This window comes from Mustela erminea, chromosome 9, assembly GCF_009829155.1.
Source record: "Mustela erminea isolate mMusErm1 chromosome 9, mMusErm1.Pri, whole genome shotgun sequence".
NCBI lineage: Eukaryota > Metazoa > Chordata > Mammalia > Carnivora > Mustelidae > Mustela > Mustela erminea.
The window spans coordinates 54,855,576-54,861,367 of NC_045622.1; the positions used below are offsets into that span (position 1 = coordinate 54,855,576).

The 5,792-nt window shown below is 48.8% G+C and overlaps 1 pseudogene; it reads left to right on the forward strand.

Annotated features, from left to right (window-relative positions):
- The first annotated feature begins 3,297 nt into the window (after positions 1 to 3,297).
- On the forward strand, positions 3,298 to 5,566 carry LOC116599739 (annotated as a pseudogene).
- Positions 5,567 to 5,792: the final 226 nt, after the last annotated feature.

Sequence of the window (5,792 nt, forward strand, 5' to 3'; positions counted from 1 at the left end):
TCCTTAGACACAACTGGCTCAGATCCCTGGACACTAATGACAATGTCTAGCGTAGGATGGAAACACAATACATATTTTTAAATAAACTTCAGCAGTCTAAATTATCCTAATTCAATTGAGCAAACATCCAAAACCTGGGCCTCAAACACTGGATCAAGAACATTTCCTTCTGGTGCTACAGAATAATTGTAGTTTTCATCAGTCTCTAATGTGATGAATACAATCATCCAATCATTCAGAAAAAATTTTACTGGATGCCAGAGACAGAAATGAACCAGATGCAGTTGCTGTCTTCAAGATAACGATATCTTCAAGATAATGATCTAGTGGGGAGTCACATGCAGCGAATAATGGAAGATGATAGGACAGAGAGAAGCCCAGAGGATCATGGGGAACAAGAAATTTGCATTTAATTCAATGTTAAATGTTTTTTCTATTAAGTTCTTTTATTTTTGGCATTGATGTCACTCGTTGGTTCGCAAGCACTTCTGTGTCAGAAATATAGTTGAGGGCAGGTGGGGGGTTTGAAATAATTGCCTAAGAAAACCACTGACTGCTCCGATCAAGGAGTGTTAATGGAGTCCATGTTCCTGTCCAAAGGGAAGGATCCGTTTTCAACTTGGATACCCATTGAAAAGTGACGCTTCCTGCCAAGAGCCAGTGGGTGGATGGTAGAGTGCCTCCACTCACTGTCACCCACAGTGACCCCTTGTGGGGCATCTGTCTTTCCAGTCCCTGCAGTTTAGGCTCGGTGGATTAAATGGTACTGATTCCACAGGAGACAGAGCAAGTTTCACCAAACTTAAAGCTATGACAGCTGTCTGGTCATTTTAAGCCCACTGTGCAAGTACATCAGCAATCAGAAAAGGAGTTACTATACTTGCAAGTTACTATACTATACCTCCTGATCTTCAGGAGGGAATGAGGCTGCTCATACACGGCCAGGGCTGGGAGGTTGGCACTCAGGGACAGGAGCATTTCTTGTTTCTTCCGTGACCAAATTTAACTATAAATGAGCCACGAGAGCAATCATAACCAGGGCTCAAAATTGTCAGGGATGAGGGTCTGGGTCATGCTAGAAGGGAATCCATCCAGACCAACCAAGGTGATTGAACGTGAAGGTAAAGGAGAAGGGAATCTAGAATGGGTGGTAGAGGAGAAAGAGGTTGAGCCTCCCTCGCAGCCATGGGGCTGGCTACAGTGGCAGAGGCAGTAACTAATCCCCCTTGTCCTTGTCTTAGAACCCCCCCCGCCAATTGTGACTAATCAGAATCTTGGAAAGCCTAGGTCCAAACGGAGTGAACTTATTGTGATGAGTGAATGAAATCTGCGTGGTTTGAGTGATAGACCGTAGTAGACACAGTTGGTGGCCTGCCCTCTAGCAGCTGAGCCTTGGCTGCTGACAGCTCACACACATACATCTTAAGACATGGCTCTAATGCCCTGACACTGATTGCTTCTCTTTGGAGAGGAAAGGGAACAAGAGAGTAGCTTTATGAGCTTTATGCAACAGTCTAAGCTTAGATGCTGGCTAGTGACTGTAGTTCTGATAAACCAGCTGGCATCCTGAGACCCTCAGAACCCATGAAACTTGCATCTTTTCCTGCAGGAAATAGACATCACCATTCCCCTGGGAAATTAAATCTACGCAGGCATCCTCTCCCCCTGGATATTTGCCTTGTAGAACACAGAGAGCTCCTGGAGAAATTTTCAGATAATCGTGTTTCACTCCAAAAAGCCAATATCCCTATCTCATTAAATCCTCCCTTCACTTCTCTGGACCTCAGTTTCCTCCTCTTGGGCTGCCTGTCCCCTCTGGTTCTTCTGAAGACCAGAGAGAATAATGTCAATGAAAGCTGTCCCATTGGCTGTAAGTTCTGGAGCCCGTGAGGGCTATTAACAAAGCTGTTCCCATTATCAGCAAATCCCAGAGGTAAGTCCCATCTCAACACATGCTCTAGGAGGAGCTAAGAAGTTGATCCTGGGTGATGAGAGGGCAAAGAGCTCCAAAGGAGCCCTCTAGCAGCTGATGGAGAGATCTTGATGGAGAGAGCCCCAGAAGTTCTGGCTGAAGGAGGGATTGGAGGGCTTAACACAGCTCAGTGGCTGCCTGGTGCTTCCCTGCCAGGCCAAGTTGGAAGACACAAATGAGACGCCACAGAAGATACCAAGGAGACAGGGATTGACAGGTGAGGGAGCTGGGGAGGAAGGGAGTGTCAAAACTCAGCAAAGACTGGAGTGGAGAGACAGGGGCAATGATATAAGGGGAGGGATATAGAACCAGGGCTGGAGATCAGGAAGACAGATTGGGTTGCATACACAGGCTATGGGATCTTAGACCACCTATCCTGCCAGATCCGGACAAGGTGCACCTCTGGGTGGGATTGGAATTATCTTGGCCAAGCCTCTCCCCCAGGAGAGCAATGCTGATGACAGCAGTCACCAGTAGAAACACAGGCAAGCTCTGATCCCTACGTGTTCTAGGGTCACACATAAGCCTTGTCTAAGCGTTCTCTCCATAAGGATCACAACAACCCAGGAGGTCACAGATGAGGGAAATAAGCTCCGAGATAGGGAAGTGACTTGCCCAGAGTCACACTGCTGGAAGTAGGAGCTGAGATTGGAATCAGGTGCTTTCTGATTCCCAAGTCCACACACTTGGCCACTAAGGTCCACGTGACAAGATGAAGGAAAAGAATCTGGCTGACAGCAGGTACCCACTAGGCAGGAAAGCCGTTACCCTCTCCCTTTGTTTTATTTAAGATTTCTTTTTGATGTATTCATTTGAGAGAGATACAAAGACAGAGCAAGCACAAGCAGGGGGAAGAGCAGAGGGAGAGGGAGAAGCAGCCACCTTGCTGATCTGTGAGCCAGACACAGGGCTCAATCCCTGAACCTGGAGATTGTGATCTGAGCTGAAGGCAGATGCTTAACAGACTGAGCCACCCAGGTGCTCCTCCCACCTTCTCCCTTTGGGCAAGGACCATTGTGATATCTGATCTGTCAACCACAGAGGGGACCCTCCAAATAGAGCTCATTGAATTGGAAGCCCAACCGAGATCTTTTCCTCCAAAGCCCTCACTGCCCAGATGTGAAAACCAAGGCTCAGGGACACCCAAAGTCACAGCAGGCGAGTGGCAGAGCTGGTCCAAGAACCAACACTCTTGGTTTCCCAGCGGGGCTCAGAACACCTCTTGCTGTCTTCCTCACCAGCCGTGGCCTTGGACAGACCCTCAGATTTACGCTGGCTAAAGGGCATAACCGCTCCCTGGCAGGCTTGGATGATGAGAGGGGGCGATGGACGTGAAGGACAGTGTCAGGTTGTGCATTCTGGTGACTGGCTCTTCGGTCCAGCTGTGTAATTGGCCGGAGGACAATCCAGACAGGGAGCAGCCTCGCCAGTTCCGGTGGTAAGTTCTGTGCCCTAGGAAATACCACCCTTCGGACCCGCAGCACAGGCCTGCGTCGTTCACACGTCCTAGATAATCCAGAGTAAAACAAGAACCCTAACCTGTAAATTAAGTGTAAGAAGACCCAGCCAAACTTGGATATCTCCTAGGATGGCCCAGTTGAACGATGCTTGGAAATATCAAATGCAAAATTGTTTCAGAAATTATTTCTGGTGCCCCTGCTTTGCTGGTGAGCCTGCACATGCTTGGTGTGCCTGTTGGATGGTCCAGCACCACCTGGCAGTGAGAAGCCATGTGCACTTGTCCTACAGGTCATAGCATCTGTACGCCCATCTGCAAAGCAGCAGAGCAGACCAGAGTAAACAGCTGGACTCAGTGGCCTCTGACCTTGACTCTCTACATTTCTGCCTCTTAGATGCCTTATTCTGCCTCTCAGATGCCTTACTCTGCCTCACCGGGGTGAGGGTGTGAGAAAAAAAAATGGTGACTGGATTTGTCAGAATGGATTTTGATCAACTGAGGGTTAACCCTTTAAAACGGAGACAATGAGGGGCACCTTTAAAACGGAGACAATGAGGGGCTCAGTTGGTTAAGCAGCTGCCCTCAGCTCAGGTCATGATTCCAGGGTCCTGGGATCGAGCCCCGAGTCAGGCTCCCTGCTCAGCGGAGAGCCTGCTTCTACCTCTCTCTCTCTCTGCCTGTCGCTCTGCCTATTTGGGCTCGCTCTCTAGCTCTCTGTCAAATAAATAAATTAAATTAAATTGAGACAATAAGAGTCACCTGCTTCTCAGGTCATGCGAGAAGCTCTTTCAATGTACTTATCACGGTTGTAACCAGAAAACTGCGTATTATCTTTTAAATATATCAGCCTGTTGCCAGAATGTAAGTAAGCCCTGTGAAGGCAGGATGCTTTGTTCACCTTCTCACAGCCTTGCCCATTGTAGGTAGGTACCTCCTGAATGCCTGATGGAAGATGGAAAGAGGGAATTGTGGGTTAAGATGGAAGAAGCAGTATTGGAGGGTACCACAGTCCTCTAAACTTGGCCATAAATCATTTGGGTTGCAATAATTGTACAGTGACGTCTACGGATTCCTCATTCCAGACTCCTGGTTTCCAGAAGCTCTGGCTGCCTGGCAGCTTTGTCTCACTGTGGAGGCCACAACCTGTAATGGATCAAAAGAATTTCCACCAATCTTCTACTGGGTGGGCATCCCCTCTCCACAGGTGTTCCCCTTTCTTCCATCTTTTTCATCTTCCTGTTCCTCTACCTGCTCATCCTGGTGGGGAACATGCTCATCCTATGGCTGTGGTGAGAGAACCCAGACTCCATAAGCCCATGGACTTCTTTCTGATCAGTCTCTCAGCCCTGAACATCCTTTGCACCATGACAACTGTCCCCAAGATGCCATCCCTCCTCTTGCTTGGGGACCGCTTCCTCAGTTTCCCCACCTGCTTCCTGCAGATTCACCTCTTCCACAGCTTCTCCTGCTCAGAAGCCTTCATCCTGGTGGCCGTGCCTATGACCGTTATGTGGCTATCTGCCGCCCCCTGGGCTATACCCTGTCCTCATGACCCCCACACCGATGCCACCCTGGCAGCCTGAGCCTGGCTCACTGCCCTTCTCCTGCACATCCCCACTGGGGTGCAGACTTCCTGCTTGGCCTTTGACAACATAGCTCACATCCCTCGCTGCTTCTGTGACTTCCTGGCTGTTGTCCAGGCCTCCTGCTCTGACACCACTTCCCAGACCCTCATGGGTTTTTGCATCACCGTGGAGGTGTCCTTCCTGCCCCTTTCCCTGGTGCTTCTCTCCTGTGCCCACGTCCTGGCTTTGGTGATTCGCATCAGCTCCTGAGAAGGACGTTTGAAAGCCTTCTCCACCTGCAGCTCCCACCTCTTGGTGGTTGGTACCTACTACTCACGCATTGCCATAGCCTCTGTGGCCTACAGGGCCAACCTGCCCCTCAGCTCCCACATCATGGCCAATGTGGTGTGTGTTCTTCTCACCCCTGTCCTCAACCCTCTCATCTACACCCTGGAGAACAAGGACGTCAAAGCAGCCATCACCAGCACAAGTGTCTGGGACCCAGGGCATTCTGGAGACCCTTTATCCATAGATGTAGCTAATTCTGCTTCCAAGATACCAGTGTGCTAAAAAGAAAGAATGCCATCAAAAAAGTTTCTTGACAGGAGGAATGACTTAGAGTAGAGCCCAAAATATACTATCGAGGCTTCCATTTCCATTAATGATAGACTAAGTTATAGTCAACACTTCTATGGAAAGAAAAATGTCAGATAAAATAGAAAAGTTATCTTCTTTAAAGTGTCAAAATTATCATATTCTTAGTTCAGTGGGCAGTGTGTCAGTCTCATAAGTGTAT